Source organism: Heterocephalus glaber, unplaced genomic scaffold, assembly GCF_053883595.1.
Source record: "Heterocephalus glaber isolate CG9 unplaced genomic scaffold, H.glaber_assembly_v1.0 deba00001509, whole genome shotgun sequence".
Lineage (NCBI taxonomy): Eukaryota > Metazoa > Chordata > Mammalia > Rodentia > Bathyergidae > Heterocephalus > Heterocephalus glaber.
The window spans coordinates 43,835,238-43,859,860 of record NW_028258325.1 but is presented as its reverse complement, the minus strand read 5'-3'; the positions used below and the strand labels follow the sequence as shown (position 1 = coordinate 43,859,860).

Sequence of the window (24,623 nt, the reverse complement as noted above, 5' to 3'; positions counted from 1 at the left end):
GGGGAAAAGTGTCCAATGGTCAGAAATTGCTCCCAGTTTTATGCTTGCTTTTATGTACACTTATATTCAATTACAATGAAAATCATTGCTTTGTTTTTTTTTTAAAAAAAAAATACAGCTCTGTCAGGCATAGTGGTGCAGGCCTGTAATCCTAGCACTTGGGAGGCTGAGGTAGGAGTATCACTTCAAGTTCAAGGCCAGCCTGGGCTACATAGTGAGTTCAAGTCAGTTTGTACTATATAGACCATGTCTGAAAAAAACAATAAATAAATGATTAAAAAATATTGTGTAAGGGCCGGGGATTTAGCTCAGTGGTTCTGCCTCCTGCCTCGCAAGTGGTAGGTCCTGAGTTTGATTCCCGGTTCCAAAAAAAAAAATACTGTGTGAGATAGAATTTTCTTCTCCTATCATGTCCTTTAAGAAGGTAATGAGGGTACCTTGGGGAAAAAAAAGTATGCCTCCATTTATCTTTTATAATTTAAATGTGGCTTTAGAAAAAAACCAAAAAGATTACAGGAATTTTTTTCATGTGCTTAAATGAACATCGAATACTTTTCAAATAAAATAATCAAATTTTGTTAGGTAATTGGTTATACAGAACCAAGAAGTGGTCCCTTTCAGGAGTGCTTTCAAATAATTCTAATAACATTCAAGTGAGTCCAGTAACATTAAAAATAAAGTGAAGATAACTTTGGTAAAATACAAAGTTGAATTTCAAAGATTATATTTTTGCTCTCATTATTCACAAATTAAAATCATTGCCAAACATAATCTAGTTAAAATGAATTCTTTTGTTAGATGAAAGTCTGTTGAAGAGATTTATAGAGAGCTTACAGTTAAGGTGCCTTTAGTGGGGGGACTTTTGGTCCTTTGTTGGTTATAATTAAGGCTTCATTGATTGGAATTTTCTAGTGAACAAATAGAAACCTAATATGAGCTAGGGGAATTTTTTTTAAAAACCTCTTTGTTAATTAATGTAATATATTAAATGAAATCATAAATTAGTTTACATGGAGTTAGGCTGGCCAGGCTCTGTGGTGCATGCTTGTAATCCTAACTACTGGGGATTTGAAGCCAGCCTAAGCAATTGAGCAAGACCTGTCTCAAAGTAAAATTAAAGGCAGGCAGGCAAGCTAGGGATATAGCACAGCTATATCTGGGTTCAGTCCCCTGTGACAAAAAAGAAAACAGGCTGGAACTTAGAGGTCCCATCTCTTTGAAGGAAATGTCCAAATTAATAATGCCTGTTGAAATGTCTATATGAATAAGTTGAATACACACAAAACACCTTCAGGAGACATGATCTACACAGTTATCTGGGAAGAAGTAATTAGACTGATATCATTATTACTTTAGGAACTGTGTACAGTGAATTTAAAGAAAATTTTATATGTTCATGGATTTACAGTTGGGAATAAGAATAGGAAAAAAGGGGTGGGAATACAGCTCTGTGATAGAGCACTTGACTATGCATGGGGACCTGAGTTTAGTCTCCCAACACTGCATGGGGGGAAAAAGGAAGAAAATGCAACATACTCATTAACCCTTTCTCCAAAGATTTCTTTTATCCCTAAAATTTAAATGAAGCTTTTAAATATGATTATTGTCCTATTTAGGTTTTCAAGTGGAGGCAGATAGAATTTAATCACTACACATATTATGTTCTAACAAATGACTTATTTTTCACACAAACTTTTTTCAGTTTGATCCAGATTCAAGTTTAACCCTTATAAAACAGCTCTATATTATATGGAAAAGATATATACACCTGTGCATAATTACACAGATGTAATTCTAAGATAAAGATGATTCGGGCTGGGGATTTAGCTCAGTGCTTCTGCCCCCCTGCCTTGCAAATGCAAGGTCCCAGGTTTGATCCCCTGTACCCAAAAAACCCAAAAAACAAACATGACTCAGTACAGTAAAGATGTTTTACTTCTGTCACTTGGATCGTTTAGTTAAAATACAAATGCTAATTAATTCTACATAAGACATTTAGAAACTAAGGGGTTTTGAGAATTTTTTACATTTCCTTGAATCTCAATATTGTTTTAAAGAATGCTCATTTTCTGAATTTCCACTCTTTCGTTGATGTTTGCATTCTAACAAAATATGAATTCTCAGAAGTGTATTAAATTTTTTTCACAAGTGGAGACTCCATCAAAAATGCCCTTACTGCTTGCTGTAGTTGCTATCTTGGAATCCACTGTGGAAAGCCTAAAACATAGTCCAACCTTTTGTACCTACAGTTTTACATATTGTTAGGTAGCCATTCAATTTTCTTTGCATTGTGTGTGAGATGAATATTTCTTGAGACTTTTTGTTTGCTTTGCTAAAGAAATCAACCAAGGGAAAAAAAAACCTAAAAAAAACACAAAACAAACAAAAAACACCCTGTAACTCCTGAAGCATGAGGGTGTTGTAATTTCAGTTTGCAAAGCAGTGTGATACAATGTTGCTGAGCCAAAAGCACATGATAGATTTAATGTAGCCAATTGTGTACCTTTGAAAAAAAGAGTAACTGTTCCTGTGAGTTAATTTTGGATTTTTTCAAAATCTCGCTTTTAGGCTTTGTGCTGGATTCTTCCAGACAAATGCGTATTCCATGTGGGCCACTGTTCTGCTAAATGCTCTCAGTTCTCCTTTTGCAATCAAGATTATGTTGCTAAGGAGATTTTGCTTTTATTGGTGCCATTGATTTGTGTTAATACGTTTTGAATACCTCTCGGTATTCTTCCGTAGACAAGGCCAAAAGAAAAACTTCCCTGAGTTTCCCAATTTACATTACAAATGGAGCGGTGGTGTAATGAAGCCAATATAAAGTGGGCAGTTGAAAGGGAACTAAAGAAGGGCACTCAAGTGAGAAATGAAGAAATGTGCCGAGTGCAGTCTGTGGGCTGCCCTCAGTCCAGCTGCAGGAACTGGCTGCTGCGGCCAGAGGTAGAGTGAGTGAGCATCTCCCTCTGCAGAGACCACCCACTCTTGGAGGCAGGGCTGGCACCATAGATACCTTGCTGACTAGTGTAGGGCCGTTTAAAAAGTGAGATGCTCAGCTGAGGGTACAAGAGATGTTTCTTTATCTTAGAACGTGACATAAGCCAGACTTCCTGTGCCTTCTGACTTGAGATCTTTTTGTAAGGAAGTCCTGTAGATGAACCAGTTCAGGTTTTGAGGACTAGTGTATTTCAGTCTAGTCGATATGACTACCTAGGTGAGAATGTTAACTATATCAGATTAGTTTTAGTTACATGCTCCTTCCTTGCTATCACTTTCTAGATGCAGAAGGCTCTCAGTTCTTACTGTAAAAGACACATGTTCTAAGTAGAAGAAACCAGCAAGACTGGCTGGCTTCAACCAGTGCAGCACCTCAGGTAACGCAGTCATACCCTGTTAGTGGCATGTTTCAGACAACGTAGTGTGACCTTCAAAAAAGAGTGCAGTGACAGATGCCTGTAGTTCCAGTGTAAAAGATGACAGCCTTGGGAGTCCGAAGTGGGAGGATCCCTGAACTCAGTACTGTTTGTTAATTACTTTAACAAAACAGAACTATAAATTATTGGTTCTTTAATGTCAGATGATCTGGGCAAAATGCATACATTGGAGACACTCCGTTATCATTGGGAAGTATGAAATCTATTAAAAATATATGAGAAAATGTTTTATTTCTGTATTTAACATATCATTTCAGTAGATTTTTTTTCCCCCCAAAAAAGATGCTTGTCCGTCACTTCTTCAGATGAATAAAATCCCAACTTCCTAGCCAAATGTGATATTTTTTGTCATATCACAAAGTATTATTTACTTGTACAGTACTTCTGGGATTTTTCCCTCCTATAATATTTTTAAAGCTTTTAAAATTAACTCCAGCCTAAAGACTAAAGTTAGAAAAGATGGGAATTTATATTTTCAACCCAGTGGTTTTGGTTGTATTTCTCAGTGGTGTCTAGTGGTAACATTCTTTTGTTGCATAATGCTAAAGTAAGGAACTCTAGAATGGAAAAAGCTAAGAATTACAGATGAAATTAATTATAGGTATATAATTTTCTGAGCTTTATTTTTGAAAAATTGGAATTACTGTACTAAAATTGACTCAGATTATTTTAAGACATGTTTCAATGAATTTTTAAAATATGAATTGACACAATTGTACATATTCATGGGGAACAGTGTGATTTTGCACCCAAGGATATAGCATGTAGTGCTCAAATCAGAGTAAATACCCACTTCAAACATTTATCATTACTTGGACTGAGGAGTTAGCTCAAGGATAGAGCACTTGCCTATCATGTACAGGGCCTTGGGTTTGTCCCCAGCACCACACACACACACACACGCACGCACGCACGCACAACATTTATCATTTCTTCGTGTTAGAAGTACTCAAAATCCTCTTCTACCTATTTGGAATATACAATGGATATTGTTAACTGCAATCGCCCTATCTCCCTATGGAGCACTAGAACTTAATCCTGTTATTTTTGTACCTTTTAACCCCTCTCTGTCCCCCCTCCTGACCTTCCAACCTATGATAACCATTATGATACTCTCCTTTGAGATCGCCTTTATTAGCTTCTGCATACATATGATAAGAACATGTCATAGTTTTCTTTCTGTGTCCTGTGTATTTACTTAACATTATATCTTCCTGGATCATCCCATGTTGCTGCAGAAGACATAATTTCATTCTTTTTTATGGCCAGATAATTAAATTATTTTAAAATATAAAATTATTTTTGCTGGGAAACACTTGTAAAAATAAGCATATCTGTTCATGTACATGAAATATGAACAGTGTGGTTTTATTGTGAGCATCAAACATGTAACAACTCACTGAATTGTTTCCAGAGATATGTAGAATTTACCAGAGGTATTCTAAGATTTATGAGTTTTGCAAAGGCAGCTTTTCAAGTCATCTGTGACATACTACTTTGCGCTGGATGGTAATCTATGTGTGTGTGGTGCTGGGGATCAAACCCAGGGTCTCTCACATGCTACGCAAGTTCTCTGCCACTAAGCTATATGTCCAGCCTTGCAGCATGGTAATTTTGTAAAAGAATGTAAGAATAACCAGTCAACCATTCTGCCCTGATTATCTGACCAGTGATTGCTGTTCATACTACATGTCAGCTTTGTGTCACTATAATTGAGTAAAGATAGGTCTCACAGTTTTAGCTATTTCAGCTGTGGTTGGCTTTGGAACTGTGGAAAGGAAGTGCATCATGGCAGGGCGTGCATGGTGGAGCAAAGCTGCTCACCTACCTCAGGGCTGAAAAGCAAAAGGAGAGGAGGAGACTGGGGCAGCACAGTTTCCTTGGACGGCAGGCCACCAGGAATCTTCCTCCAACCAGAGAGGCCCCACCACCTCCCAAAGTTGCCATGAGGGAAAGCCTTTAACATATGGGCCTTGGAAGACCATTTAGGATCCTAACCACAACATGCTACTTGGGACAAAGATGAGTTGGAGCATCTCTAAATGAAGTCATGGCATGGTTTTAAATCTGTCAAAACCATCAACACTTAGGTTTCACCAGGAAAGAGCTTCAAAGAAACTATGCCTGTGGGAAAGCATCTTATTTCCCAAGTCCATCAGTGTTAGATCTCCTTTTAGCCATATCCCCCATCATTTTTTTAAAAGCTGCATCTCAAGCTGGAAGGAGCCCCAGAAATGTCCAGTGGGATGTGCATGAGAACCAATTGGGCTGCAGTAAAAAGAGAGAAAGCCAACTGGGAAAGTCTTTGGGATTTATTTTTAAATACACATGGCTGTACTCTGATGTATTATTTTTCTCAAGACATCTCCCATTCTAACATAATTCTTTTTTGTTTTCATTGCTGGGGATTGAACTCAGCTTTACATAATGCTAGGCAAACACACTGCCACTGAGCTACAACCCCAGCCCCCCACTGTAACCTAATTTTATTGTATTAGACCTAGGACGCTTGTCACTTGTCATAAGTTGCTAGTGACAGTACCAGGACCAAAACCTCAGGCAGATTACCTGTAGTTCACAAATGTAGAGTTCTTTCCTGCATCGAAGATATAAATGGAGACTATCTTTTTGCAAATATACCTGTAAAAATTGTATAATTAGTCATTTGAAATCCATATAAGAAGACATCATCATCAACTCTGGAAGAGCATCGCTTGTGCCAGGGCACCTAATAACCAATTGTGGCCTCTCCCTGCAAAACATTTCTTGGCCATCCTTGTAAGTGATGCAGAGTTCTCTCTGCTGTTCAATCTGAGAATTGTGACTCAGACATTTAATTATTTATTGCTCACCGTGTGAAAACATTTAGAATGGCTGGCAGCCTACCAGACCCTGAGTTAAAGGTTTGACAGCCTGACTAGACTGCTGGGTAGCCAACTTCACGTCAGATTAAACACATTCTCTTAACGATGAATAGCTTGGGACCCAAAATCTTGATTTCATTATAAAAAATGCAAGGAGTGTGTTGTTTTTAATTAAGATTATTTTGTTTTCTTGCCACCATACTGAATGGTTATCAAATGTATTTTCTTTGGTGGTGGTGGGATGGGAGTGATTTGAGGAACTAATACATTTTTTTAGGAGTACTCCTACAAGGTTGAACACAATTCGGCCAAAGGATGAACATTCATTAATTTTGTACTGAAAAATTTACATTTCATTACAAAGGCAGGACTACAAATTTTAAATTATAAAGGCAAGTCTACAAATACTGGTATGTGTGTGTTCTCATGGAATTTTCCACTCAAATAATACAGTGCTAACTATATACTACTTTTTTGCCATCAATTCCCCTTATTATTTTAAAGTAAGCGAATTGTAATGTCATAACAATTTCAGTGAGGTACTTTATAGATCTATGCACATAAACTCCATGCATGGTACATGTCCCTTAGGTAATGAGTGCATGGTACTTTGGCCTTCATTGTTCAGCTGTGTGGTAAAACACTTGCCAGTCCGTGTGGATAGAAATGAAAGAACTTGAAAATGAGTGACAGTATAAAAATGTAGCTGGGCTTGGTGGCATACATCTATACTACCCACACCCTAGGAAGCTGAAGCAAGAGGATCATTAATTAGTTCAATTCTTAGCAATTTGTCAGCTTAGCAAGATCCTATCTCAAGAAAAATGGGGGAGGAGTTCAGTCCCTGGGTTCAGTCCCCAGCACCATCCATAAATGGATGAAAGAATGAATAAATAAATATTCTATGGTTCATTAGAAATTATGATAGAATTATTCAATTCTAGTTTGCTGTTCTTCCTACTATTTTGGGAAGATCTGTGAAGTTGCAAACAATTTGAAAGTGTGATGGAGAGAAACAGTGGCCAATATAATGAACTGACATGTTTGAATTAAGAACTCCATTGGATCCCCGGTACCAAAAAACAAAACAAAACAAAAACAAAAACAAAAAACCAAAGAACTCCAAAGCTCTAGGGAGCAGCCTATCTAGCAAACTGCTGTTTAAGGATGATTGACAAGCAAGTGCCTGAGGAATGACAGGAAAGGGACAACTTTTAGTTATTGGCCTCAGTAAAAATGACATCATGGCTTTGGGCCATGATTGGATAAGGTTTGGGGTTTTGGGTGGTTTTTTTTGGTGCCAGGCATAGCACAGCAGGCAGCAAAACCACTGAGCTAAATCTCCTGCCCCTTGGTTTTTTTTAAAGACAAAGCCTATCTACATTGTTCAAGCTGGCCTTGAACTCACACTGTATAGCCCAGGCTTACCTCAAGTTGGTGGCAGTCTTCCAGCCTCAGCCTCCTGAGTGCTGGGACTACAAATGTGTGCCACCATGACTGGCAAGGAGTTTTCTGAGAGTCAAACTATCATACATGTAAATTTGAAGTCTAACAATACAGTGACACAAGGTTACAGTATCTAAAAGTAAAAATGTTTTTACTGACTTTTTTTTAAACCAGAATCTGTCAATTAAAAACACTTCTTGGGCTGTGGATGTAGCTTAGTGGTAAGAGTGTTTACCCAGCATTTGTGAAGCCTGGAGTTTTGATCCCTTGCACAACAAAAATAAAAAAGAACTTCCTACGAAGTTTGAAAATTTCTTAAAAACAATAGCAAAGTTGTCCAGTCTGGTCTTGAACTTTGAATCTTCCTGCCTCATCCTGACAAACAGCATCATCACACCCAGCTAATTTTGTTTTTAAATAATTAAAAACATGTGCCAGAGACAGAAAGTCAGTTGTAGTCTTGAAATAACATTTAGATTTCAAAAGTAGAGTTTTTATTTGTTCTGACAAAATGAACATTTTATTTTCTTCAGCAAGAGAGGGTTTAGGTTTTAAACATTTTGAAATTGTTGCATAACAAAATTGTTAAAGTTTTATACACAAATCCTATAGAAATGAGAATATAAAATATAATTCGAACAAGATAGGATTTTCTGTAACAGCAAATTCATTTGCTCACAGAATTGCCTTTCAAAGGCATCCCTTCCTGAAAAAATGGAAACAGGTTTTTTTAAAAATTGACATTTTAGGCACCTCTACCACTCCCCACCACCTCCAAGGTCTTACTAAATTGCCCAGATTGGCCTAGAACCAAGTTCCTCCTACCTCAGCCTCCCAACTAGTTGAGATTATAGCCTCATGCCACCACACCCAGTTTCATTGAGGTTTTAAGGTAACTTTCAGCATGTGTTTTCTTTAACCCTGATTTTATTTTTAAATTTTAAAATAGATGATTGGCTTATCTTTTTTGCTGAAACAAAGGAATACAGCTCAGCTTTTTAAAATCTACCTTCTAGTAAGATAGTCCATTATGTTTAGGGCTGGGGATTTAGCTCAGTAGTTCCGCCTCCTGCCTCGAAAGCACAAGGACCCGAGTTCAATCCCCAGTACCAAAAAAACCCCCCAGTAGTCCATTATGTTTAAATAGATGTGTTGCCTCTTAATTATCTCACACCAGCTGTATGATTTTTTCCTTCCCTCCCAGCAACTACATGGATAGTTTCAAAGAATATGTTTATCGATTTTTATTGCGTCAATTCCTAGCTGAGGAGGTATAAAAGTAGTGTAAGCTTCTATTCTGTTCAGTTTACTTCCTCTGAGCAATCATTCTATTGTAAGTTTTGTTTTTGTTATTAGTATTTATCTTCTTCCTAGCTACCAAGGAGACGTTATTACATTGTATTCCCAAATTGAGGATGCCTGGTGGCCCCGACTAGCAAATGAAAACTTCCCCCTCAAAACATGTCACAGTTTACTTCCAAAAGATGACACTCCTGTCACCTAAAGACCTTTGAACTCATTTCTTGGATGAGAAAGTTTCTTTTAAAAAAAATTCAGTTATTAAGTTCTTTCAATCCACCATAGATTTTAGGAAAATAATCTGAAAACCAGTTGTCCATCGTGGCTAATGCACAGTTTATTAACTGATCAATGTAGATTTAAGTTCCACAACAGAGACCAAAACATATTGCTAATGAAATTGGAGACATTCTGATTGTCCTCTTTAGTAAAGTTAGCCTTTAAGTTGATTTGGCAAAGGAAGGTTCGAGGAATATGTAGAGCACAGCCCCTCCCAGACCTTGTACCAACCAGGGGGACAAAGGGCAATGAGACCTCCCTGCTTTGGGAACATTGAGGCTGGAGGAGCAAGCATGTAATGTGCACAGTCAGTGTTCACAAGCAAGGGAGGGAGTGTGGGGAGAGGACCACACAAAGGCAAGGTTTACTTTGCACTGAGCGGGAAGGTCAGCATGTGTGCAAAGGGAGAGATATAAATACACTTCAGAATTGAGGGGGTCTGCATGACTGGAAAATAGGAAGAGATAGTCATGGACATAACTGTCAAATTAAGCACCAGAAGATCGAACCAGGAATGGGAGAAGAGACAAGTGTCATGTGGGAATAGTTATCCTTGAGGAAATGAGAATGTGAGTGGACCTCACATTTATCAGCTATCACTGATAAAGCTCACTCTGACATTGAAATAAACCATGATTAGCAAGCTTTAAAGAACTCACTTTTTAGCAATATGACCAACAGGTAAGATTGAAAGAATGGAAGTGTAGAAAAGCTATATTATCCTTTGTTAAACTGAAAGACTGGCAAACTAACAATTCTGCGTAATTGCCTGGGGCATTCCCAGGGAATCTTTTCGGGGGTCAGACCTGAAATTTAATTCCTGTTCTGCCATCTTCTGGCTGTGTAATCTTGAAAATGTTACTTAACAGCTCTGTGCCTTTATTTCCTCATTGGTAAATTTGATTTGTTAATAGCATCTGTTCCGAAAAGATGCAAGGATTAAGTAAGATAATGAATGTATTATTCCATGGGCGATACCACTCAACCAAAGATCCCCAGGAGCACACGGGAATTCAAAGTTGGGTTTATTGTTTTTTGAAATTAGCATACCCACCAGGGCAAATCAGAGGTATTGGCCTAATTTTAGGTGACTTGGGTAGGATTCAAGGAAGAGAAAATTTGTACCCATTTTGCATTTTCTCAGGAAGTGGGGTAATTTTATGACTGGGTTCTTAATGGATTGTATTTGGGTGGTCAGAAAAATGAAGCAAAGTGCCAGGTGTTGTGTACACCATAATTCCAGCACTCGGGAGATTGAGGCAGGAGGACTGCCAAGAGTTTGAGGCCAGCCTGGGCTACAAAGTGAGTTTAAGTCCAGCCTGAACTACATAGCGAGACTCTGTCTCAAAAAAAAGAAGAAGGGAAGTGACAGCTGTAATTGTCGTGAAGCAGCAGCCCCTCCCATTAGGTCTGAGAATGGGTATTTGGTGTGCTGTGCTTTGCACTGTGACTGTTCTTGTCTGAATTTAGATGAGGTCTTTTTTCTGTTTATCTCATTTCAAATCATGGACAGATATCTGTGCTCTGTGAGATTAAGTTCTTGTTCAAGGAGAGAACCTGCAGGCTGGGCTGACATTAACAGACAGCTCCCCATGAGCCAGGTACTGCTTTTTTCATTCTCATCCTTTGGCCAAATGCCTCTTATAAGGGTAAGCTTGAGAACTGTTCTCTAAGGAATCATGATGTTGAGCCTAGTCCTCCCATGTGTCCTGACCCTAGCAGAATAGCCACTTGGTCTTTTTTTTTTTTTAATTAACACAACAATATTTCACAACAGTATTTATTGGCCAGCATCTTCCCTTCTTTTCTATATGAATAGATTTGTCCTATGTTTTAGATTTTTACTTTGAGTTAATTTTTTTATATTCAGAAAAGTCAGAATATTAGACTTCTAACAACAGATTCTTTGAACATTTTTATAATAGTGTAAAAGCTTTATAAATCTACTCATGTCAACATCCCTTACAGGAATCTATTGTACTGGTCAACAGTCATCACAATTGAACTTATATTTATTAAGTACAATTATTCATAAAATATATGTGATATATAAAATATATCCTGCTAGACCATGAAGGCGGGTACCTACCAGCCTTAGTTATTTCATCTCTAACACCCAGTGCAGAGCCTGGCACAGAGGAAGTGTTGAAGAAATGCTTGTTGAATAACCACATGAGGAAACAAAAAAATTGTGCTTGGGAAGAAGAGCTGAAACTAATGTGTTGAGTGGCTTTTTGGTGCCAGGTACTAGTTTAGGCACTATACAAAAGTTATAATTAAATCCTCACAGAAGTCCTGGGACACACAAGTCCTTACTCTGACTTATAGTGAAGTTCAGTAATTTGCCCTTCTGGGAAGTAATAAAGGTTGGTTCCAGATCTGTGTCATTCATCAAACATTTAATAAACACATGTCCTGGATTGGAAATGCAATCCCCATAGTCTGTCAGTGGAAGTTGTTCTTTGCAATTACATCAACTCCCTCATCTGCTCTCTGTCACAGTCACCTAGGAGTCCAAGTGGTGGTGTGTCTCGGCCCGCGGGTAAGTCAACGGAGACCCTAGAGGGGGAGTGAGAATGACAAAGGACAGGGGACACGAGAGATGGAGACAAGACAGGTTTCTGATCAAGTCTCGTTTATTGCAGAAGCTGCTACAACATATATACCGTAGGGCTAGAGGGGAGGAGCAAGAGGAGGGTACTGGGGCTACTTCCTTGTTGCCGGGTAGATTTGCAGCAGGCCCGGATATGTCCGTAAAAGGCACCCAAGAGTTCTAGCGGGGGGGGGGGGCAAGGCCCCCCACAGGTCCTCCCTTTAAAATTATAATTATAAGAAAGGCGTCAGGAGAGCCAAGCCTGTGGGGGCTGAGCCTGTCTTGGGTCAGAGCAACATACGTGTCTGCACTGTGCATCTTACCCATCATCGGTTAACCAGAGAATCAAGGCTCTGGCACCTGTCTTAGGTGGTGCACGGGGGCTTTTTCATTGCATGGCACGCTTGCTCAGGTGCCCGTCATTGGCTTGCCAGCCCTCTCACCAGGTGGGGCGAGAACACTTTGCCACGGCAAGGACCTAATCAACGGTCCGACATTCATCCTGGTCAGCCATTGCCAATCTATTATTGTAGACCTGTATGGGCGCTGTTTTTATTGCCTCTATCTGGGCTCTAAGAAAGGCCATGATTTTGTTATAAAGTATGGGCCCCAAAGAAATGAGCAGGAGTAGACCCAATAAGGGTCCCAGCAAAGGGAGAAGATAAGGGAGGAAACCATTGAGGCCAGTCCAGAGGGGATTTTAAGTGAATTCTTGTCGTTGTCTGTTTAAATCTTCCTGAAGTTCGTGAATTTTTCCCCTGACGATCCCAGATTTATTGGCATAGAAACAACAATATTCATTTAGGGCTATGCAAATCCCTCCTTGTTCCGCTGTGAGGAGGTCCAGACCCCTTCTATTTTGAAGGACCACCTCAGCCAGAGAATCAATCTGATCTTGTATATCTGTAAGAGTGTTGGAGAGAGCTTGAACATCATTAATCAATTGGTTGGATAATTTGGCATAGGAATGTAACGCCACTCCGACACCAGCAGAGCCAGTGGCAAGGGCGCCGGACACCCCTAGCCCCACGAGCAAGGGGACCAGTGAGACGGCCCTTTTATGTCACCCAGCGATATAGTCAAAGCTGGGCAAGGGCACTGGCTCATCTCCAGGAATAAGGGAGATGTCCGGGAGGACAGTCGCCACCACGCACAGCCCAGTCCAATTAGTGGGGAGGGAGGTGAATGCCAAGCTCCCTCCACAGACGAGCACGTGACCCGGGGCAGGGCAAATGGCGGCAGGGCCATTGAGCACTCCCGAGCAGAGAGAGAAATTTTGGACTCCAACACGTATATCGAAACTATTGTTGTGGCCCGTATTTAGATAGCAAACTGAGGCATTGAACTGTACTGGCTGGACCCTGAAGGGCAGAGAAAAACTGCAATTGTAACTAGAACTGTTGGCATAGTCAGTTTGGTCGACAACTGGCAAGGCGAGGGGCAGGGGTGTGCCAAGAGTCAAGCATAGCCAACAATCCGCAGCAAAGGCTGGGTTAGATGTATTGATCAAATGATAAGTGGCCTCTAGGACACTCAGGGTTTGGGCGTCAGGGTCTGGGCCTCGAGGTTTGGGAAGGACCAGTGGATGATAATTTAGGGAGGGGTACATCTCTTGGATGATAGTCTCAAGTTGTTTTTGCACTCGCTCTTCCCTGAGCTGATCTGAAGGCCCACCACCATCAGATATATGGATAGGGGCCTGTGACGGCCAGCAGACATCTTTGCCGAGACCGCCGTTGCAGGAGGCTTGGCCAAATTTAGAATATCCAGTGGGGCTGGGAAAGTCCCAGTCACCTCCGATGGAGCCCCTGTAAGTTCTTTGTAGAACAGCAGTTAGATATATTTTTCCATCGGAATATGTACATTGTTGGGCTTCAGTGTAACAGGTAGAATGCATCTCTGCGGTCATGACACAACCGGCAGGGCATGGCCCTGGTTTGCCATTGACTGTTGGTATGATTTTAGGCTTAGTGACACATTTCCATTTTTGGTTATATCCTCCCACTAATGCGGCCTCATAAACTAAGTAGGCAATCTTGTCGCCGCAATCAGTACTACAAGTGTAACTTGTGGGTGCAGCCCTGCCAGAACCCCCAGCACAGTCACAGGGGTTACCATACAGGGCAATGAGCAATTGTTCTTTGTTAACTGGTTGAAATCAACTTTTTGTTGTCGATGCCAGGAACAGCAACAGACCATGCAACGGAATCAGGGATGTCATCTTCTTAACCTGTAAGCAAAATTTCGTCCTGCGATGTAAACAAGGCTGGGCTGTAGATAAGAGAGTTAGGCTAACCTGATTAAGCTTTTAAAGATAACCAATGTGGACATATTACAATAACATATTCCGGACTTAACCAATGTAAACATTTTGTAACAACATATTCAGTGCTTAAATATCAAGGACAACCAATACAATCAATTTATAACATATTTAGATAATATTCATTGTGATATGTCTCCCATAAGATTATATAATATAAAATTTACTAGGGGGTCCCTTTAATGAATTAAGACCAGAATAATCATTTTCTGGGTGGCCACTTCTATATTCATCAAAGGGAGTTCCCATCTATAATCGTTTTGACAAACAGTTAAGAATATATATCTTTTTATTTTATAACTGTTAATTGCAATTTGATTGTTGCATGTGGGTGACAATGCACGTCACTTGCATAAAATAAATTTCAGTGGTACTTTGATCAATTAACAACCTGGGAAGGAAAGCATGTCTTTAATTTAATAATATTTATCTATAAGTCAATTTAACAATAGGCGAATATCCTTTGAAGAGGAAGGGAAACATTGAGCTCAACTGTACGAACACAAACAACAGACAATAGACAAACATATGATACAGTGTATAAATTAGGGTGCACCCAAATATAATTAGCCAAATTGAATTATACTATTCTCTTTATGATTATTAGATTGTAATTGTAGATGCCATTGTTAACTGGTTGAAATTGGACAATGTTGGGTCATCGGCATCATCAACACGCTTATCAACCTTTTTTACTAAGCGTTCTGGAAGCCACCTGGCTGACTTCATTTCCTTGGAGTAAACACACACTGACCCTCGGCCCCAGACGAGTACGGGGTCAGGCCCATGCCATGAGTGGTCCAGGGGGTCTCTCCACATCACAGAGGTAAATTGTTTTTGCATCTCTGGTTGTCAGAAATGGTTGGCTGCAGATAAACCGTTGGCATCCAAATTTAAGAAGTTAAGAATAAATAGTGCATGTGATATCAGGTTTCTAGGTGACCCCTTGATAGGGTACCATTCCCCTCTTATCAATAGTACCCTCGGTGGGAAACCAAGGGCAGAGATCTCTAATATAATCAAAAAATTTTAACAACTGTTTGACTGCAACCTTTACCCCTCGTGCCTGTAAAGTTTCTTTAAGACCTTGTACAAATAACTCATGCTGGCTAATGCCCTGTCCCATAATCGCTGCTCAACTCACCGAGGTGCAGGAAAGACAGCAGGTTCACGTCAGACGCAATCCTCTTTTTTCTATTTTATTTTATTGGGCCCCCGAGCAGCGTTCTTCACTGGATCCCCCGTTCTCTGGCCCCACGTTGGGCGCCACTTGTCCCGGCCCGTGGGTAAGTCAACGGAGACCCTAGAGGGGGAGTGAGAATGACAAAGGACAGGGGACACGAGAGATGGAGACAAGACATGTTTCTGATCAAGTCTCGTTTATTGCGGAAGCTGCTACAACATATATACCGTAGGGCTAGAGGGGAGGAGCAAGAGGAGGGTACTGGGGCTACTTCCTTGTTGCCGGGTAGATTTGCAGCAGGCCCGGATATGTCCGTAAAAGGCACCCAAGAGTTCTAGCAGGGGGGCAAGGCCCCCCACAGTGGTGTTGCTGTTGTTTGTTCACTTGGCAATGGTGGGGATGGAAGCCCAGGCCTTGCACATCTGCCAGAAGCACTGTCCCACTGAATGAGCCTCCCGTCCTCCAATTTGTTTTAAACACAGCTATCTCCTTACTGTGTGCTTGCAACTAACATTTAAATGGGGCTGGAGAAAAATCTTAAAAAATCAATGCCCACTAATTTCAAGTTTATTATCACAAATTTCAGTTAGAGACTACCCAAAGGCCTTACTATACTTTGTAAATATGTTTTTTCTCTTACTCTCCAAAATTTCTTTGTGGTAATGCCATTCTCTCTCCAAATTTCCAACACCAACCTTCTCTTACTACTGGGTCATTCAGACAGCATACAAACATTTTTTCCATTTTTCTGTTTTTGGCTTCCCACTTTGAAACAGCAAAATCTTCCCTTGGCCGGATGTCCCCTCTGCCTCCTCTCGAACACCTTTGCAGACAGCTTCTCAAAAGTTTCCTCACATTTCAAGGGCTGTTTCCTCAACTTCCAATAACTAGGCTTCAGTTCCTCTGTCCCCAAAATTGCTCTTGTCCAGATTACCACACCTGGTGGACATGGTGGCACACATGACAATCTGGGAGGCTGAGGAATACAAATTTGAGTCCAGCCTGGGGAGTTAGGCTACTTAGACTGTCTCAAAACAAAACAACAAAGCAGGGGCTGGGCTAGGGATGTAATCCAGTGCAAAGGACCTCAATTCAGTCCTCAGTACTGGAAAATAAAAAGACCACACCCTCCACTTGCAGATCAGTGGCCAGCTGTTACTGCCCAGCATTTTCACAGTTGCCCGTTCTGTGCCTCATTGGCAGGCACTGTTACACCTTGGTGTGTTAGAGCCATGCTGTCCTGGTTGCACACTTCTGCCTGCATTCATTGGCTTGAGCTTCTCCTTTTCCACCTCACTGTTTTCATACTCCAGGGCTCAGGCCCAGGACTTCTGCCTTCTCATCTGATCTTATGTCACTGGCTCCCTGGTTCAGACACCATTGTAGGGAACGGGAAAGGGGATATTACCTGAACCTCTGCAGTGAGTCCTGGACTCCTGTGAGCCACTACAACACAAAGCAAATTAAAGAATAAAGACAGAATGAGACTGGGAGAAGAAGCTGAGCTTTGGGCCTGATCAGTGCTGCTCCAGCTAGCAAAGACAAAGGTGCCTCAAGGTTACCACTGTTTATTGGGCTCATAGGGAGTATCAGAGACTCAGAGAGTGGTGGTAATCCTAAATTGACAAGGATCTTATAAGCAGAGGAAGTATCAGAACACTTGGTGGGGGGGTGGTGGCAGTAATTCTGTGGTGATGAGGATATTATGCTGATGAGGATCTTAGGTCCATGAGGAGCTTAAATTGGTTAGGACAATGAAATGAGCAAAACAGTTCTTTACAACAGTAGGTGGGATGAGTTAAACTGATAAGGGATTTGTCCCTCCCCAGGTGAAACCTTTCTACTCAGTCTCAAAGACCAAGATATCTTCAGTGGATGTAATCTTCCTCTTGAGCATCACAGCTTCAAAGGACTATTGAGGCCTCAGGCAGCCCTACTGTAATTTAATTGTGTATGAAATGATATTTTCCTCCAAATTATGTAGAATGACTCCTGACACATCATCACTATGCAAATGTGTATTACCAGCTCTGACTTTTCCACCCAAATGCCACTTGACCCTTCTGTGCTTGAATAACAAATAGGCATTTCACACCTAAAATGGCCAAAGCAGATTTGGACTTTCTCCCTGGGAAAGTTTTTTATTTCTTCATTCTTCTTCACCTTGTATAGGACACTTCACTGTTCTCTTTATTCAAGACAAAACCCAGAGTTGTCATTTCCCCTCCAAGCCCCACAACTTTCCCTACCTCAAACAGCATCCTCAGTGCTTTCACTTCTCTCCATATTCATTGGCTTTGCTTCTGCTTAAATTTCCATTATCTTCTCTTCCTCATGAATTACTACCTCTTATCTGTCTAGCTTTCTAACTTCCTGCCCAACCTTGCTGCACCTGCGTGTCAAAAGCTACTTTTCCACCAAACTGTGTCTCACCTGCTCTAGTCTGGTCATGTCATCATTTTTGGTCACTAACAGGCAAGTGAGGCCTCGCACAGGGCCTTGTCCATTGCTGCTCTTGCCTGGAATGGCAACTCTGTCTCCATTCAAGTCTCTTAGAAGCAAACATCTTGTGTTCTTCCCAGCCACCTGGGCTGAGTTAGCCCTCCACTCTGTTGCCATCCTGTTGTTCCACTGCCTGGCCTTATCTTATTCCATCTGTCATTTTGTGTATCATCTGTTAGAATAACAGTTCCCTCAAACTGATGACTTGATCTCTCAGCCCCTTCAAAAAGGGTTGAGGATGTAGCTCAGGGGTAGAGCACTTGCCCATTGTACATAAGTCCATAAGTTAGATCCCAGCATGTGTATGCACAAGCACACACATGCTCCGAGCACCTTCAGAATGAGAAGAGGATGTGTTTGAATTAGCAGGAGTGGGGAAGCTCATCAATAAATGCTCAGTATGGGCTAAAACAAAAGAGAGACACTGTCTTGTTACACAGATCTCCTCCCACACACTTGAACATTTGTGTGACTCTGGATGTAAATAAACAAGCATCCTTCCCTGATGTGGCTGATGAAGGGCAGTCAGCACTGTGTGATGTGAAGGGAGATGAGACAAAGGCTGTCGTCTGCTTGGAAAAAGTGTAAATCTGGGGTCGGTCATGATTTCAGACCACACACAAACTCTGAGGAGGGAAAACACGGAGAAAAGCAGCATGAACATCTCTGTTCTTTCTGTGTTTGTCCAAAGAAGAGGTGAGAGCATAGCCAGAGAGTGTGGGGCTCTACTTCTACCCACAGACTCAATCCTCCTTTCTCCAAAATGTGTAAAGTAGATTTTTAAATGTGGAAACTCCTGGATTCTAAACAATTGCTTGTGAGTTAAAGCTTAGCAATCCACAAATCAAGGGCTCTTTCGATCTATAGTGTTACCACACTCGCTTTGCTGCCATTCTTACAGGTCTTCCTTACCTGTGCAAGGGGAGAGTGTTCTAGTCAATATTGTTAGGTTACAAAACGGGATTGCTGAGTGTACTGGTGGCACACAGTTGTAATACCAGCACTTGGGAGGCTGAGGTAGGAGGATCACCATGAGTTCAAGGCCAGCCTGAACTATATAGTGAGACTCTGTCTCAAAAAAAAAAACAACAACAACAAAAAAAATAAAAACAAAAAAAACCAAGGAAGATTAGAAAAACTATCAAAATATATTTGCTATCACTTGGTCTATTCATGCTATCTGTAAACATGTAAGATTTGGAATTTGATTATGTGTTGAAAACAATGTTTTTGCCAAATGAGTTGGGAGCTGAATCATTCTAGAAAAAGAAAAAAAGAAAGAAACAAATATTAACAGTCATGAAATTTTAATTACAATGGAATTATTTTTTCTTTAATAATGGAAAATAAAATAAGCCTTTTTTCTTTTTAAAGTTATTTGCTCACTAGTAATGAATTGGAATATATCAAAAGTAAATTAAGAATAATTCTGAGTGTCATCATTACTTATCCCTTTAGTTAAAACCCAGAGATCCACTGTGCCACAGACCAGGTCCTACTGTTAAGTGATAACCAGGAAGAGTTACGACTGGATGGGACCTGTGTGGCCTATGGCCTGTGGCCTGTGCTTCAGTCGTCTCTTCCAGCACCAAGTGCCAAGTTTTACTGTGTGAAGCTAATCTGACAGGTTCCTGTCATTATTTTGTATTCATTCCAATAAACCCAACCTCTTGGGCCCTTAATGCCACCACTGTCAGTCAATCCACACTCACTGAGGGCCTCAGAGCCTGCTGCTGTGCGTCCCATCCAGCAGCTTCTCACCGGCGAGACACCAAAGGACAGAGACCAGTGCCTTTCCTTGATGGCTGAATACAGCTCTGCTAGGGAGATAGTCATTTAACTGTATCGGGGAGGGGCCAAGCATGGCACAGAAGAGGTTTCAGCAGGCCCACCTTCACCTGGAATTCAAAAACACCACAAGCTGGCACAGTGGCAGCTACTTGGGAGGCTGAGGCCAGAGGATCATGGGTTGCATGGTCAGAGATGATCTCAGAAAAACAAAACTAAACAACCCTCATAAGTACCAAGGCTTCCTTACAAAGGAATGATGTCCATCAAAGTGAATACTCAACTCTGAAGAGTGAATTTTAATGGTAAAGAGAACTCTTTCATATCCCTTTTTTTAGTGACAAGCCTGTGGGGACCCAGGATGAGATGGAGGTAGTGGGTATGTTGACTTATTTTACTTTCTTGCACCACAGTTGCAGAAAGAACAGACCAAATGGAACAAACGAGTCAGATTCTTCTTTTCTTTTCCTCTCTCCCCCCTCTTTCTGCATTGGGTTAGAGTATTTAATATTTAAAAAAAAAATGATCCTGGAGTTCTTAAAACCAGGACTTGCGGGGGGGGGGGGGGTGCACACAGAACATAAAGGAGGCATTGCCATTCCTTCAGGGACACTGCAAGGCCACTCAGGGTGGGGCCCCTTTTCCCGGAAACAGAGAACAGACCACAGTGGAATGCAACACAGGAGGGAGGCAAGGACGAAGGTGGGAGGAGGGGAAGTGCATCTGTGGGTTTGGAACATTTTTGCACCAGGCTCTTCAGCCCCTCCCCTGTGTGTGAGGATAGAGCAAAGGACAGGGGGCTTCGGGGCATGAGGGAGGGGCTGTCCTTAAATATCTGGTGGTGGCATTGTCCTCAGCTCACCAAGAGGACTCAGAACAATGTGACTCCTATTAGAAATGAGAACAAGTACCTATTGTTTAGGCTTAAACAGCTCTGAGTGTTTCTTCTAGAGATAATTAATTTAATTAAAATGGTCCCTGAAGCCAAACCGAGCTTTATACATTCCTTCTAAATTCTTTCCAAACAGGCCTATTCAGAGTTAGCAGGCTATGAGCCCTGCGACTCACTGGTACTTGTGTTGGAACAGAGGCCTGGGACAGTGTCTTCCTTGACTGGGGGAGTGGCATTCATTAGTTCTGATATAAAGAAAAGATGGCCTTTGGTCTGTAGAATTTGCTCCAAAATGATGTGGGCATTTTATTCCCTATGGTTCAAGGAAGAAGACAATTTCGCTTACTGACTGCATCCAAATCAAAAGTCCACTGCACAGCCTCAGTACATGGTGCTCTATGAATGAGTGGATAAATGAATGAAAACCTTTTGGTTGGGAATAGACTAGCTTTTTGGCCTGTTCTCTTCTGGAGTAAGTAAACTGGGTAGCATTTGGTCTTAGATCTACGCTACCAAACTGTTGTGCACCTGACAGGGTACATAATAAGACATGGTGGCACTCAATAATAGCTGATTTATAGTGGAAATTTTCAAAACATTTATTCCAAGCCATGAGGCTGGCATAGGTAGGGAGGCTGAATGTAAGGGTACTTTGGCAAGGAGGCTGTGGAGTTAGGGACTGTGTTCTTGGCTGCCTCCCTTTCTTGTGACTTGATCATAGGCATTTCTTTAGACTTTCTCCTGGCTCTGTTTCTTTGTAAAATAAGGATAATATTGGGCCAGGGAGTTAGCTCAGTGGTGTTGACACCTGCCTTACAAGTGCAAGGTCCTGAGTTCCATCCCTGGTACCAAAAAAAAAAAAAAGGATAATATACAACCTAACACATTTTTTTGTGAAGTTTAAGCAAAGTATTTCACTCATTCAGCATGTATGGAATGCTTGCCATATGCCAGGCATTGTTCTTGGTGTTTAGGGTGCATCAGTGAACAGACTAAAGATCATTGTTTTGGCAGGGAATGGTGGCACATGACTTTAATCTCAGCTACTTGGAAGGCTGAGGCAGGAGGATTAAAAGTTTGAGACCAATCTGGGCAGCTTAGTGAGATCTTGCCGCAAAATAAAAAAGGTCTGGAGATAGAGCACAGTGGTATAGTGCTTGCCTAGCATTTGCTGCATTTGATCTTCAGTACTACATTAAAAAAGAAAGGCAGAAGAAAGCATTATATGTTTGACACTTACAGTCTAGTGAGGGCAGGGAATGGAAAGCAAGCAAACACACACATCAAATAAAAAATACATGATGTTTTAGACATTCCACATGCTAGGAAAGCAGCAGTGCGGAGTCAGAGTTGCAAGGCCGAGCTGGAGGCCATGGAAGACTTGCATAATGGGTACACAGGGAGGCTCTTGAGCAGGTGATGGTTTGGCAAAGGGTAAGGGACCAAGCCACGTGAGCATCTAAAAACAGAATGCACAAGGCAAAAGCACACATCAGTACAAAGGCCAGAGGGTGGGAGTGTGCCCAACACATTTGAGAGCAAGGAGGGAAGACATCAGTGTGTCTATAGCAAGAGAAAGAACTGCAGAACCAGATGTGCAGGACCTAGACAGAGGCCATCGTCAGAGCTGGACAGAGGGGGAGCTGTCCTATATGTGTGGCTGGTGTGGTAGCTTCGGGAGAAGCGCCTGCAGCACTGATGGTGGAGGAGGTTGCAGGAGGGCTGGGTTGAGTGGGCACAGGGCTCACAGGAGCTCCAACACGGACTGGCAAAGGCAGACGTGGTGATAGTGGGGGAGTCTCTGAGGTTTTCTTCTGTGTCTCAATCTTGTTAGAGATGTAGGTAGAGAAGTAATCAGCTGAGAGGGGGCACTGAGGGAAGAGAAAAAAGTATGAACTGATCCATAAGAGAGTGGAAGGGTGAATGGAGGAAGAAAACACATAGGTTGAATTTTCTTTATCCAAAAGTCCAAAATCTGAAATGCTCCAAAATCCAAAACTTTTTGAGCACCTATGTGACACAAAAAAAATTTCAGAGTTTGGATTTTTAGATTCTGGATGCTCAACCAGTAAAGTTTACACAAATATTCCAAAATCTACCTATCTCTGAAACCCGAATCACTTCAGGTCCCAAGCATTTTCAGGAATATTCAGCTTGCACCATGAATGCCAGTCTACAGCAAGGGCAAACTTCCAGGTTCAGGATCTGGAGCTAAAAAGGAGGCCAGCTGGCAAGACAGGTTTTCTGATACATTCAATGACTCAGTACAGGCAGAGGTGGGGTGGGGTGGGGTGGGGTGGATTTCCCAGGCAGGTGTGACAAAGTGAGAGAAGGGTCAAAGTTGGAGGGATTCTCAAGTAATCCCGTAAGAATTGACAAAGGCTGTCAGCAGGGGAAGGAGAGAAGACAGTCTTTGTGTGAAGAAAAGGTTGGAAGAGCCAAGAGAGGGTAGTCTGTGGTCTAGGAGGATTGGAGAGTTGGGGTTCTGGAAGGAGTGAGGTGGAAAGATGGGGGAGGCAAGGCTGGAGCAGAATATGTTGAGATGCTGAAAATTCTTCTAAAATTTTAGGACAGTCACTGATGCACAGCAAATGCTTGGAAATTGATGCCAGTCATTAGGGATTGATAAAACTTTATCAAGATCCTGGAGACCAGAGATGTCTTGTATTACAGAGTTTCCTCTGATTGCAGAAGACCCTTGCATGTGTCCACTTCCCATGGGGCTTGGAACAAATTCTGTCATCAAATGTAGCACAGTCTTCAACAAAAACTGGAATGTTCATATGACATGGGAGTCCAAGTCTCATGTAGACTACATTCGGATGTTTAATAAGTTTGGGTCCCACATTTTAAAAGCAAACAAACAGCACTGGGTCTTGAAAGAATCTGAGATTTCAGAATTGAAGACAAGAGAAGGTGACTGACCCTGTCCTGACATTTGACAAAGCACTGTGAACTTGGGGAAATTCCTTCATCCCTCAAGATGTTAGTTATTTCAGTGTGAAAAAGAGGTCTTTGAGTTGGAAATCTCTGAGCTACTCTTCTGCTCAACGTTTTGTAATTCCTTGATACCTGTCACTAGAATTTCAAAAACAAACTGCTTTATTAAAATAAATTTTTTTTGTACTGGGGATTAAACCTAGGGTACACTATCACTGAGCTACATCCTCAGCCCTTTTAATTTTTTAATTAATTTATTTATATATTTATTTTGAGGCAGAGTCTCTCAGCTCAGGCTAGCCTTGAACTTCACTATGTAGCTCAAGCTGGTCTCAAACTTGCAGTGATCTTCCTGACTCAGCCTTTAAGTGGTGTAATTACAGACATGTGCTACCTTTTGAGACAGATCTCACTAAGTTTTCCAGGCTAGGCTTGAACTTGCGATCCTCCTGCTGCAGCCTCCCAAGTATCTAGGATTTCAGGTGTGTGCCACCATACCCAGCTACTAATAAATTCTTCATAAAACTATTGGATAAAGAGGCTAAGCCCAAATCTTGTATTAATAAGTGGATTTACTTTAACTGAACTTATAGTCCTCCTCAAACTGATACTATCAAAAGAATTTAGAAATGTTCATATTTGTTAAGAGCTCTCTACCAGACAAAACGACCTCAAAGGCCCTACATTCTAAAATGGCTCCCCTTCCTAAAATGGTTCCCGCTTATGGAAATGAGCCACTTTGGAAAAGTGAAACCTACTCCCTCTGGAGAAGCAAAACTTAACTTGTTGCTCCACCCTGCTACCCACGTGATCCTCCCCTTCCAATCAGCCGGAGTCCCATTGCCCAACTCTCAAGATACTCTCCCAGCTGCACCGCCCTATATAAACCTCACCCCCAGTTAGTCTCCTTCTCTCTCACCCATAAATCCCTGCCTTGGATGCTCCTGTATCGGCTTGTTTTCTTTCATTCTGGTGCTGAAACTCCAGAAGGCAATGGTCGGGTTTTCTTGACAATCTCCCGCTGGCCGGGGTTGCTGACACCCCCAATCCACATCTGTGCCTAATCTCTGGGTGAGTAGTCGG

General features: G+C 41.5%; 1 protein-coding gene across 10 annotated transcripts in view; it reads left to right on the top strand.

Moving 5' to 3' along the window:
• Positions 1 to 24,623, top strand: part of Chic2 (cysteine rich hydrophobic domain 2) — a 111,607-nt gene that overhangs the window by 42,500 nt on the left and 44,484 nt on the right. For all 10 annotated transcript variants that reach the window (XM_087187663.1, XM_087187660.1, XM_021262344.2 and 7 more), the window contains one exon: positions 1 to 24,611. This exon is cut by the window's left edge. The gene's annotated coding sequence lies outside the window, so the exon portion shown is untranslated. The remainder of the gene's footprint in view (positions 24,612 to 24,623) is intronic.